Source organism: Ahaetulla prasina, chromosome 2, assembly GCF_028640845.1.
Source record: "Ahaetulla prasina isolate Xishuangbanna chromosome 2, ASM2864084v1, whole genome shotgun sequence".
NCBI classification, from domain to species: Eukaryota; Metazoa; Chordata; class Lepidosauria; order Squamata; family Colubridae; genus Ahaetulla; species Ahaetulla prasina.
The window spans coordinates 298,184,419-298,197,875 of NC_080540.1; the positions used below are offsets into that span (position 1 = coordinate 298,184,419).

At 42.4% G+C, this 13,457-nt stretch overlaps 1 pseudogene; it reads left to right on the forward strand.

Moving 5' to 3' along the window:
* Positions 1-11,343: 11,343 nt before the first annotated feature.
* Positions 11,344-11,698, forward strand: LOC131191356 (histone H2B 7-like; annotated as a pseudogene).
* Positions 11,699-13,457: the final 1,759 nt, after the last annotated feature.

Genomic DNA, 13,457 nt, shown 5'->3' on the forward strand with positions numbered 1-13,457 from the left:
CCAACCAGGCCTGTTATCAGACTCCGAGTCTGATAATGAAGATGAACGGCCTGTCATGCCTCCAGCCCCCGGCCCTGGCCCCATGCCAGGGTCACAACAGGCAGTGAGCTGTCGCCCAACTCATCTGCTGTAGCGCATGTGTGCATGCCCCAGCTGATGTTTGGGCCTCCAGTGCTCATGCATACAATTCAGGGGACCCAGCTGATTTTTGGAGTTCTCCTTGCACATAAGCTTGCATTTGCGCATGTGTGCAAGAGTTCTTGTGTGCAGCGCATGCATGCACAGATAGCATTTTTACATGTGCATCACATGCACAAAAACCACACACATGTGCAAATGACATGGTTGCACACGCAGCCCATGAGGGCGCATGCAAAAGTCATGCACATGCGCAGATGGTGTGGTTGCACGGAGAAGGAGCCATGCAATAGCGCGGATCGCATGCACACATACCAAGTGCGCAAAGCACACAAAGTGCGTACCTGTTTGGCACTCGATGCGTAAAAGGTTTGCCACCACTGGCATAGGGTCTTTTGCTTGAGCAGGGGGTTGGTCTGGAAGATCTCCAGGGTCCCTTCCAGCTCGATTCTGAATTGAATTTTCAATTGACCAGACAGCAGGAAGGCTTGTGGTCAAGTGGTGGTCTTGATGTCTTCCAAACACAACAGAATATTCAAATATTGAACTATAATAAGGATACAAAGCTCTCTTGGTTTCCTTTCTTGTAGTCATGAGCTAAACAGACAGGTGTTGTTCACAGTTTTGCACAAATGCAAAATTCACTCCTTTCCTTTCCTTTCCTTTCCTTTCCTTTCCTTTCCTTTCCTTTCCTTTCCTTTCCTTTCCTTTCCTTTCCTATCCTATCCTATCCTATCCTATCCTTTCCCTCTCCTCTCCTCTCACTTCTTTCCTTTCCTTTCCCTTCTTCCTCTCCTCTCCTCTCCTCTCCTCTCCTCTTCTCTCCTCTCCTCTCCTCTCCTTTCACTTCTTTCCTTCCCTTCCCTTCCCTTCCCTTCCCTCCCTCCCAATCATATTCCTCTTTTAAAAGGAAGTTTAATTAATTAACTCATTTGGGATGTTGGCTTCAAGATATTTCATCTTCCTCGCCTTCTCTGTCTTGGTTCCTTCTTCTGATTAGCACCTCTGTCCTTTTCTTCCTGGGGACAAGAGTATCATGGACATTTGCATGGTCTCCAGCTCATCTGTTAATGGCGACCCAGATGTATCTATCTATGCTTTAAGAAGGTCAGAATTCTATATTTCTGTATGGCGTCCCCTATTCATCAGTCATAACAATGGCTTTACGGAGAAGTGAGAAGGGAGCTGTTGAATCAGGACACCATTTCTTTCTATATTTATGTACCCCGGGAAGCAAAAGGGGGATTAAAAAGTTTACAGCCCTTTCAAAGTTAGCTGCAAGAATTTCCTAAGGCAGAATTGTCAGGGTAAAGTTGGCTGTGGATGAGCGATATAGTATTTTAAATGTCATTGTCAATACTATTTAAGCGCCAGACATATATCAAGCCCACAGTAAAGATCCATTTTCCTCTGCATAGAATGGATACTTCATCCAGAAATGCCTTGGGGAAAAGAGCGATGATAACTTTGCTTAGTGAACTTGGGCAAAAAGTCTCCGGAGAGACGCAACTTGGGATTGGAACTGAGAAGTTCAATCTTGGCAATAGAAGAGAATATTTGTAGCTTGGGGTTGAACTGTGGGCTCCTTGGTGCTCTCTTGAGCTTGTTTTCCTGCAGACGTTCCATTATCCAAGTAGACACTGACGATGTTTTTTTATTATTATTATTTATTTTGTCACAACAGTATATATAAGCATAAGCATGAAACAACTATACAACATATAAGCATATATATAATAGAATAGAATAGAATAGAATTTTATTGGCCAAGTGTGATTGGACACACAAGGAATTTGTCTTGGTGCGTATGCTCTCAGTGTACATAAAAGAAAAGATACGTTCATCAAGGTACAACATTTACAACACAATTGATGATCAATATAGCAATATAAATCATAAGGATTGCCAGCAACAAGTTATAGTCATACAGTCATAAGTGGAAAGAGATTGGTGATGGGAACTGTGAGAAGATTAATAGTAGTGCAGATTCAGTAAATAGTTTGACAGTGTTGATGGAATTATTTGTTTAATGAAAGGAAACAATAGGACAGGAATGGTAGGCACTTTTGTGAAACTTATGCACGTCCCTTATAGTCCTCTTAGGAATGGGGTGAGGTCAATAGTAGACAGTTTTTGGTTAAAGCTTTCGGGAGTTTGAGAAGAGACCACAGAGTCAGGTAGTGCGTTCCAAGCATTAACAACTCTGTTACAAAAGTCGTATTTTCTGCAATCAAGATTAAAGCGGTTAACATTAAGTTTGAATCTGTTGTTTGCTCTTGTATTATTGCGATTGAAGCTGAAGAAGTCTTTAACAGGAAGGACATTGCAATAGATGATTCTGTGTGTTAAACACAGGTCTTGTCAGAGTCGGCGGAGTTCCAAATTTTCTAAACCCAGGATTTCAAGTCTGGTGGTATAAGGTATTTTGTTGTTTTCAGAGGAGCGGAGAACTCTTCTTGTAAAATATTTCTGGACGCGTTCAATTGTATTAATGTCAAAGATGTGGTATGGGTTCCAGACAGGTGAGCTGTATTCAAGAACAAGTCTAGCAAATGTTTTGTATCCTCTGGTTAGTAGTGTAGAGTTTTTGGAAAAGAAGCTATGCAAAATTAGGTTTACAACCCTTAGAGTCTTTTTTGCTATGTAGTTGCAGTGGGCTTTGGCACTTAGAATATTTGATATGAAAACTCCAAGGTCTTTAACAGGGTGGGGGTCATCTGTAAGGTAATGTCCATCAAGCTTGTACTTAGTGTTTGGGTTCTTTACCTGGACATTTTCTTATGGATATTTTCTTATGGACATTTCATTACCTGGTTGGGTAATGAAATGTCCATAAGAAAACAAGTTCAGAGAGAATCAAGGACTCTGCAGTCCTTTTCTTCCACAGTGGGATTTATGGAGAGCAGGAGGAGGAGATGGAGGAGAAGGAGAAGCAGAAGAATAGAATAGAATAGAATTTATTGGCCAAGTGTGATTGGACACACAAGGAATTTGTCTTGGTGCATATGCTCTCAGTGTACATAAAAGAAAAGATACCTTCATCAAGGTACAACATTTACAACACAATTGATGATCAATATATCAATATAAATCATAAGGATTGCCAGCAACAAGTTATAGAAGAGGTGAAAGCAGAAGCAGCAGAAGCAGTTAGATGGAACCATAGTTTATTTATCAAGACAATGTATATGGCTGCCCTTGGTGCTCTCTGAGCTTGGTTATTTTCTTGGAGACCTTTCATTACCCAAACTAGGTAACATCATCAGGTTAGCACAATTATCTCTGCTTTGATGACCATGCAACTAAATAGAATTTTTTATTGGCCAAGTGTGATTGGACACACAAGGAATTTGTCTCGGTGCATATGCTCTCAGTGTACATAAAAGAAAAGATACCTTCATCAAGGTACAACATTTACAACACAATTGATGGTCAATATATCAATATAAATCATAAGGATTGCCAGCAACAAAGTTACAGTCATACAGTCATAAGTGGGAGGAGATGGGTGATGGGAACAATGAGAAGATTAATAGTAGTGCAGATTCAGTAAATAGTTTGACAGTGGAATTATTTGTTTAGCAGAGTGATGGCCTTCGGGAAAAAACTGTTCTTTTACTGTCATGTGCTTAAGATGGGAGAGGGAGATTAATTACTTAATTAATTAAGATTAATTACTGTCATGTGCTTAAGATGGGAGAGGGAGAAGAAAGGGGAGGGAGAGGAGGAGGAGGAGGATGGGGGGGAGCAGAAGTAGAAAGAAACAGGAAGCAGGAGAAGGAGTAGGAAGAAGAAGGAGGAGAAGGAAGAAGAAGAGGAAGAGGAGAGGAGGAAGAAGGATGAAGAAGAAGATTATCATCTCCAAATAGAAAAAGAGGAGGAGGAGAAGAAGCAGAAGTGGAAAGAAGCAGGAAGGAGAAGGAGAAGAAGGAGGAGGAGAAGGAGAACAGGAGGAGGAGGAGGAAGAGGAGGAGGAGGAGAGGAGGAGGAGGAAGAGGAAGAGGAAGAAGAAGAAGAGGAGGAGGAGGAGAAGAAGAAGAGGAGGAGGAGGAGGAGGAGGAGGAGGAGGAGGAGGAGGAGGAGGAGCAGGAGGAGGAGAGGAGGAAGAAGAAGAAGAAGAGGAGGAGGAAGAGGAGGAGGAGGAGGAAAAAAATGAATCACCTCCTTCTATGCTGAACTCAGCATTTTAAGTGTATATCCGGCTGCTGCCCCATCTCTCTCCTGAGGAAATAAAATCCAGATGCAATATGATCCAAATAATTATCAGGAGCTGAACTGTGTTGGCAGGGAGCAATGTACAAAATTCAATTTTAACTAGTGATTACAGGCCCGGCAACCTTGCAACCTTAGGTGTCAAACACCCATTTCACTTTCTGCTGTCAGGGAGCACGTCGGGATTCAATGACGTTGGGTGACTTTCCATCAGAGACAATGCAGCTGCTATTTGCAAAAGCCCGAGAACCATGTAGTGGGGGAAGCAATAGAAGAGAGAGGGAGGGAGGGAGGGAGGGAGGGAGAGAGGGAGAAAGAGAGAGCTCTTTAATTCCATCCTCTATTTTTTCTCTTGCAGCTTGCTCCAAACATGTCAAGATTTTAGAACAGAACAGAATAACAGAGTTGGAAGGGACCTTATTGGTCATCTAGTCTAACCCCCCCCCCCACGCAACCAGGAAGCCTTACACCATTTCTGACAGATGGCAGTCCAATCTCTTCTTGAAAGCCTCCTTTTTTGTCTCGCTCGCTCCCCCTGCCACAGCCGGGCCCCTCTTATCTCCTGCCGGACGCTGATAGTTCGGAAGAATATCCTGGCATGCCTCCAGGCCCCAGCCCTGGCACCATGCCTGGACAGGCCGAGCAAGACGAAGGGCCTGACGTGCCTTCAGCCCCCAGTCCTGGCACCATGCCTAGGCAAACGGAGCAATTAAACCCCTCCCCCACAGCATGTGAGCCTGAAGAATGTGAAGCCAGTCATGAGCTAAGATTACCAACAGCTGGAGGCTGGAGAGATCCTCGCTTCCAGAGAGTTGAGAGGCGACGTCAGCAAAAGGAAGGGACGGGCAGGCCTGGATAAGTGCTGAGTCATGGAGCCACACCCCATGGCCTATATAAAGGATCTGCTTTCTGGCATTCTCTGAGTCAGGCAAAGTCTATCTTGGATTGCTGAAGTCACTTCCTGGTCTCCTGCCTGCCTTGAGAACTCTGATAGGACTTTGGCAGAGCTGCAGAGGCACGCTTGATACGGACTTCCCCGACCCGGCCGTCAGCGGAGGAGTGGGACACGACACCTCCAGTGATGAAGCTCCCATGACTTCTGAATCCATTGGTTGATTGTTGATTCTTCTCACTGTCAGGAAATATCTCCTTATTTCTAAGTTGAATCTCTCCTTGATCAGTTTCCATCCATTATTCCTTGTCTGGCCTTCGGGTGCCTTGGAAAATAAGAATATTAACAGAATAATAGAGTTGGAAAGGACCTTGGAGGTCTTCTAGGCCAACCCGCTGTTCCAGGTTGCTTCTCTACTTCATTAGTTTCCATCCTTCGTTTCTTGTCTTGTCTTCTGGTGCTTTGGAAAATTAGTTGACCTCTTCCACTTTGTGGCAGCCTCTCAAATACTGGAATACTCTCCAAAATATCTGTTGCTAAATAGAATAGAATAGAATAGAATAGAATAGAATTTTATTGGCCAAGTGTGATTGGACACACAAGGAATTTGTCTTGGTGCATATGCTCTCAGTGTACATAAAAGAAAAGATACGTTCATCAAGGTACAACATTTACAACACAATTGATGATCAATATATCAATATAAATCATAAGGATTGCCAGCAACAAGTTATAGTCATACAGTCATAAGTGGAAAGAGATTGGTGATGGGAACGATGAGAAGATTAATAGTAGTGCAGATTCAGTAAATAGTCTGACAGTGTTGAGGGAATTATTTGTTTAGCAGAGTGATGGCCTTCGGGGAAAAACTGTTCTTGTGTCTAGTTGTTCTGGTGTGCAGTGCTCTATAGCGTCGTCTTGAGGGTAGGAGTTGAAACAGTTTATATCCAGGATGCGAGGGGTCTGTAAATATTTTCACGGCCCTCTTCTTGATTCGTGCAGTATACAGGTCCTCAATGGAAGGCAAGTTGGTAGCAATTATTTTTTCTGCAGTTCTAATTATCCTCTGAAGTCTGTGTTTTTCTTGTTGGGTTGCAGAACCGAACCAGACAGTTATAGAGGTGCAAATGACAGACTCAATAATTCCTCTGTAGAACTGAATCAGCAGCTCCTTGGGCAGTTTGAGCTTACTGAGTTGGCGCAGAAAGAACAGTCTTTGTTGTCCTTTTTTAATGATGTTTTTGATGTTAGCTGTCCATTTGAGACCTTGCGATATGATAGAACCCAGAAATTTGAAGGTTTCTACTGTTGATACTGTGTTGTCAAATGAATGAGACGTTGGTTGAGTTTGACCACCTTTCTTTCCCCGGATTGTTAAGTAAATTGCTACAGTTGTTCTGTTAGTAACCCGGTTGTTAAGTGAATCTGGCTTCCACGCTGAGTTTCCTTGCCAGAATATTGCAAAACGGGATTGTATGACCCTGGAACACGTCAAGCCTCATAAACATGAGCCGCTTGCCGAGTGTCTGAATTTTGATCACATGACCATGGAACTGCTACCAAGGTTGTAAGTGTGAAAACAAAAAAACTGAAAGTTACAATGAAGGTTGTAACTTTCTTGCCATGCTTGTTAAGGGAATCGCTGCAGTTGTTAAGGGAGTAACATTGCTGTGAAGTGAATCTCACAGGCCTCTGTGGCTCAGACTGGTAAGACAGTCTGTTATTAGCAGCAGCTGTTTGCAATTACTGCAGGTTCAAGCCCCACCAGGCCCAAGGTTGACTCAGCCTTCCATCCTTGATAAGGTAGGTAAAATGAGGACCCAGATTGTTGGGGGCAATAGGTTGTCTTTGTATATAATATACAAAGGGATGAAGACTATTGCTTGACATAGTGTAAGCCGCCCTGAGTCTTCGGAGAAGGGCGGGATATAAATGCAAATAAAAAAAAAAATCTGGCTTCCCCATTGACTTGGCTTGTCACAAGGTCACAAAAGAGTGAGATGAGAGTCAGTTGCCTAACATTTGAATTCTGATCACATGACCCTGGGGAGAATGGTGAAATCTGAACCGGTTTGCTACCGATTCGCGCATCATGCATCAAATGTGAGGTGCGCATGGACAGAGCACCATGGCATGTAGTAAATAGAACAGCATGTGGGAGGGAGTGACCAGCTGTGGCGTGCGATCTTTTTTTTTTTTTTACTTTTAAAAGCATTTTTTTTTTACAACCTATTCGGCCGAAAAGGTTGTAGAAAAAATGCTTTTAAAAGTTAAAAAAAAAAGCCTCTGATGATCAGGCAACTCAGCTGGGATCATCAGAGCCTTTTAAAAGCATTTTGTTTACAACCTATTCGGCCGAAGAAGTTGTAAAAAAAATGCTTTTAAAAATAATTTAAAAAGGCTCTGATGATCGCGCGGCTCAGCTGTGATTGTCAGAGCCTTTTTCTTTTTACTTTTTAAAAGCATTCTTTTACAACCTCTTCGGCCGAATAGGTTGTACAAAAATGCTTTTAAAAGTTAAAAAAAAAGGCTCTTGACGATTGCGTGGCTCAGCCGGGCATGGTGGCGAAATTTTGCTCCAAACCAACTGCTGCCATCGCTACCGAATTGACTGATCCGGTCCGAACCGGGAGCATTTCACCCCTGCCTGGGGATCCTGTGATGGCCATAAGGGTGAAGCAATGGTCATAAGTCGCTTTTTTCAGTGCAGTGGTAGCTCTGAAAGGTCATGAAACGAACCTCTGTAAGTCAAGGGCTACCTGTATTTGTCTTGGATCACCTCCTTGATGGAGGTTATCATGTCAGATGTTTGTCCATGGAGATTCTCAGTCATCCAGGTCATGGTTGTCCCAAAGGTATTTCTTTGTTTTCAAGAAGCAACTGGACTTTCTTGGTTTTTCTTTGAAGACCTTTCGCTTCTCATCCAAGAAGCTTCTTTAGCTCTGACGGGATATCCGATGCTCCTTTCACTCTTTACAGGCAGAACTTTAACCTTGTTTGTTGAAGCTGAAAATCCTCTCGCGTTTTCATATAATCTGGACACGCTCTGGACATCCTTCAGTCATTTTAAGTAGCTGAGTCTGTTTAGCCTTGAGGAAAGGTGTCTGTTGGGAGATAAAACAGAAAGTTTCAAAACCGGAAGGGCCGTCACGCAGAAGAAGCTCGAGATCAATTCTGTTTCATTTCCGCAACTAGGACAGAGAATAATGGAAAAAATAACAGGAAGGCCTGTGAGTGTTTGAGAAAAACCTCGTCACAGTAAGTACAGTGGCGTCCTTGGTGCTTTCTGAGCTTGGTAGTTTTCTTGCAGAAGTTTCATTCACAAACTAACTAACATCATCATGTTAGCACTGATGAAGTTGCCTATCTGGGTACTGAAACATCTGCAAGAAAGCCACCAAGCTCAAAGAGCACCAAGGACCATACAATTTCCTCCTCCTCCTCCTCCTCCTCCTCCTCCTTTCCCTTTTAGCACTGACGATGTTCCCTAGTTGGGTCATGAAACATCTGAAAAAAACCCACCAAGCTCAGAGAGCACCAAGGACCCCACAGTTCTCCTCCTCCTCCTCCTCCTCCTCCTCTTCCTCCTCCTCCTCCTCCTCTTCTCAGCAAATTGCACTCCCTTCCACCCCTGATGATGTTTCCTAGTTGGGTCATGAAAAATCTGCAAGGAAACAACCAAGCTCAGAGAGCACAAAGGACCCCACAGTCCTCTCCTCCTCCTCCTCCTCCTCCCCCTCCTCCTCCTCCTCCTCCTCCTCCTCCTCCTCCTCCTCTTCTTCTCAGCAGATTCCACTCCCTTCCACCATTGATGATGTTTCCTAGTTGGGTTATGAAAAATCTGCAAGGAAACAACCAAGCTCAAAGAGCACAAAGAACCCCACAGTCCTCCTCCTCCTCCTCCTCCTCCTCCTCCTCCTCCTCCTCCTTTCCCCCCCTTCCTCCTCTTCTCAGCAGATTCCACTCCCTTCCACCATTGATGATGTTCCCTAATTGGATCATGAAACATCTGCAAGGAAACAACCAAGCTCAGAGAGCACAAAGGACCCCACAGTTCTCCTCCTCCTCCTCCTCCTCCTCCTCCTCCTCCTCCTCCTCCTCCTCCTCCTCCTCCTCCTCCTCTCAGAAGATTCCACTCCCTTCCACCATTGAGGATGTTCCCTAGTTGGGTTATGAAACATCTGCAAAAAAACCCCACCAAGCTCAGAGAGCACCAAGGACCACACAGTTCAACACTGAGCTACAAATATTTTTCTTCTATCTGTACAGTAAGAAAAAATAAGAACAATTTTCAGAAGTGGAAAGAGAAAGATACCCCAACTGAAGAGGAAATACTACTAAAATTTTTCAGCTGTGCAGAGATAGATAGACCCGTCTTGGAACTCAAGGATAAAAGTGAAACATTGTGCTATAAAATCTGGGTAAAATTCTATGTATGGTTAGATAAAAGGAGGATAGCCGAGACAAATGTGTAGTGTTTGCCTAGAAATATATACGTTATTATAGATAAATGGGTATGTGAATTGTATAGATAGGTATATGTATGTATAGATAGGTATAATTGTATAGAAATAAGGTATAAATTATTATTATATTATGTGTAAATAACATATGAGGTTTAAGAAATATATTATTATATTATCACTGGTTAGGGTTAGGGTGAGGGTTAGGGTTAGGGTTATGCATTAGTTTAAAGTGTTGGAAGATGCTTGGAATGTCATATCTATGTCCAATGTTTTTAATTTTGAATTATTAATAAAAAACTTTTTATTAAAAAAAAAGAAAGAAAAAATAAGAACAATTTGATGGTCCAACCCAAGAAACCAGAGCAGTAGTTGACTCGCTTTCCATGGATACAAGAAGTGGTTGGTCATCCATCCATCTTCAGATGTTTTAATTTAGATGCTTCCGCTGAGCTAAGTGGAAGTCAATCTCCATGACCTCAATGGTCTTTTTCTACATTTTTTCTAATGTCTCCCAAACCAGTTCTTCTAAAATCTCTCCATCCCATCTTTTGAAGTTCCTTAATCCTAGTTCAACAACAATAGTCAGGGCCCCCTTAAAATTCAGCCCTAAATTAAATACTCCGTAGAAGTGCAAAAATGTAAACTATAATCCATGTTAAGGAAGAATGATTGCTGTTTCCCTTCCCATCTTCATCGGAACGTTCCTGTTGTGGCTCCAGCCCCACCCCCCCGGGCCTGGCCCCCTGCCAGAGAGTGACTCAGAGAGTGAGGGGGAAGGGCTGTCAGGGCTCCCTTCTGCAGGGCCGGCTTCCCTGGCTCAGCTCCAGGAGCCAGAGGTAGGCAAGGTGGAAGAGGTGATGAGGCCTCTGTCTCCTGTATCTCCCCCTGCCCAGGAAACGCTTCCAGACCCAGCTGAGGACAATCAGTCCTGGTTAGATCCCAGGTTTCATAGACAAGAGAGGTGGGAACAACAGAAGCAGGGGTGGGGCAGGTCTAGAAAGTGCTGAGTCACGGAGCCACACCCCACAGGGTATAAAAGCAGGAGGGGCTGCTATACTGCTTCATGACGAACACATCAAACTGCCAAGAGAGAACTTGAGCTGAAGTGCTGTTTATTCCTGATTTCCTGATTGACACACCGGCATCAAGAAAGATAACAGAAAAAACCTTGGCAGACGCTTGCTGGGTTGCTGCCAGAGCTGATAGCTGCCGTGGACTCAATTGCCGGCTAATTGACTCATTTCTCGTGCCTCCCAGACTGAGGTGGTGGGGACAGATCCTGATCTCCAAACTTTTTTCATCACCTTAAGATCTTGCCTGGTGTCTCAAAGGTGCTTGTCCAAAAGGCAACTGGACTTTCTTGGTGTTGTTGTTTTCCTTGAAAGCATCCTGCTTCGCATCCAAGAAGCTTCTTGGGTGAGAAATGAGACGTTTTCAAGGGAAAAAACAAAACAAGGAAGTCTAGTTGTCTTTTGGAAAAGCACCTTTAGGACAACCATGACCTGGATGATGGAGAATCTCCATAGACATCCTCTTTGGTCATAATGGAAGCTTGACAATGTGATGGGCAATAAGAATGCTTTTTCCAGATTCATTTTTTTTTCATTCTTTCACGGAGGTCACTCAGTGACCAGAATGCCCAAACTGGCTAAATCTGCCCCAGTGCCCAAAAAGGGCTCCAAGAAGGCCATCAACAAGATGCAGAAGAAAGGAGACATGAAGCACAAGAACAGCCGCAAAGAGAGCTACTCCATCTATGTCTACAAGGTGTTGAAGCAGGTCCACTCAAAATTGGCATCTCCTTCAATGCCACGAGCATCATGAATTCCTTCATCAACGACATCTTTGAGTGCATCCTGGCCGAGGCTTCCCATCTGGCCCACGCTCCACCATCACCTCCCACAAGGTCCTGATGACCGTCCACCTCCTCCTGCCCAGCGAGCTGGCCAAACATTCTGTCTCCAAGGGCACCAAGGCTGTCACCAAGTAGCTTTTCTTTTCCTGCAGTGACCCCCAAATTCCCTTTTATTGCACCAAAGGCTCTTTTAAGAGCCACAAAAAGACTTTGGAGCAGGTCCACCACATGTGATGGAAAATTCCTTGTTTATGGTTGCATCTCCAACAGTCAGGAGATCTATTCGGAAACATTTTGGCCAATGTTGCCGGGGGTAAATGCCAATGGTAAAAGCCAGGCAATATTGGCTCAAAGTAAAGTAAATTTTCATATCAAATGATCTAAGTGCCAAAGCCCACTGCAACTACATAGCAAAAAAGGCTCTAAGAGTTGTAAACCTAATCTTGCATAGCTTCTTTTCCAAAAACACTACACTACTAACCAGAGCATATAAAACATTTGCTAGGCCAATTCTAGAATACAGCTCGCCTGTCTGGAACCCTCACCACATTTCTGACATCAATACAATTGAACGTGTCCAGAAATATTTTACAAGAAGAGTTCTCCACTCCTCTGAAAACAACAAAATACCTTATACCTCCAGACTTGAAATCCTAGGCTTAGAAAACTTGGAACTCCATCGCCTTCGACAAGACCTAAGTTTAACTCACAGAATCATCTATTGTAATGTCCTTCCTGTTAAAGACTACTTCAGCTTTAATTGCAATAATACAAGAGCAACCAATAGATTTAAACAATGTTAACAGCTTTAATCTAGATTGCAGAAAATATGACTTCTATAACAGAATCATCAGTGCTTGGAACACATTACCTGACTCTGTGGTCTCTTCCCATAATCCCAAAAACTTTAACCAAAAACTTTCTACTATTGACCTCACCCCATTTCTAAGGGGACCATAAGGGGCGTGCATAAGAGCACAAACGTGCCTACCGTTCCTGTCCTATTGTTTTTCTTTTTCTTCTTATATATATATGCTTATACTTCCTTATATTTCCTCAGATATATGTTTATATACTGTATAATCTTTTTGTGTGATACCTATATATATTATTGTGACAAATGAATGAATGAATGAATGAATGAATGAATGAATGAATGAATGAATGAATGAATGGCTGGAAGAAATTACAAAACAAAAAATTGAACTGAAACCAGAATTACTTCTATTGGATATATTAAGAGGAATGTATGTTAAAAACTTCAATACATAATACTTCATATAATTACCACAACCAGAATTGTTTTTGCTCAAAACTGGAAACAAGACAATACTCCCTCTGATGTAATGATAATAAGAAAGGTACTTGAATGTGCAGAGATGGACAGGTTAACTATGGAATTAAAGGATAGAGAAGAAACGGAATACTATAAAATTTGGAATATATGGTATAATTGGTTAGAAGATAGACGTAAAGCTGCTATATAAGGAATATGCAACATATGTATATCAAAATGAGAAAATGCTGCATATATTTGTAAATATTTTTATAATCTAAAAGTAGATAATTAAATGATTATATAATACACTGAATAGTAATCTATATAATTAGAAATTATGTTAATATAAGTGATATTGATACTGAAACGCTGTAAGAAGTGGAAATGTGGTTTTTAAAGTTGAAATATGTCTAATAAAAATGTATTTATTTAAAAAAAAAAAAGAGCCACAAAAGAAAAAAAGAATTTAACAAAAAAAATGCTTTTTCTTTCTTTCGTTTGTTTGCTGGTTTGTTTGATCGTTATGCAGTTTATGCCTGGCAGATAAAGAGACATTGTTCAAGGTTGTTCTTCTAAAATCAACAAGCAGATTTTCTTCCACCGTCCAGCCAATCA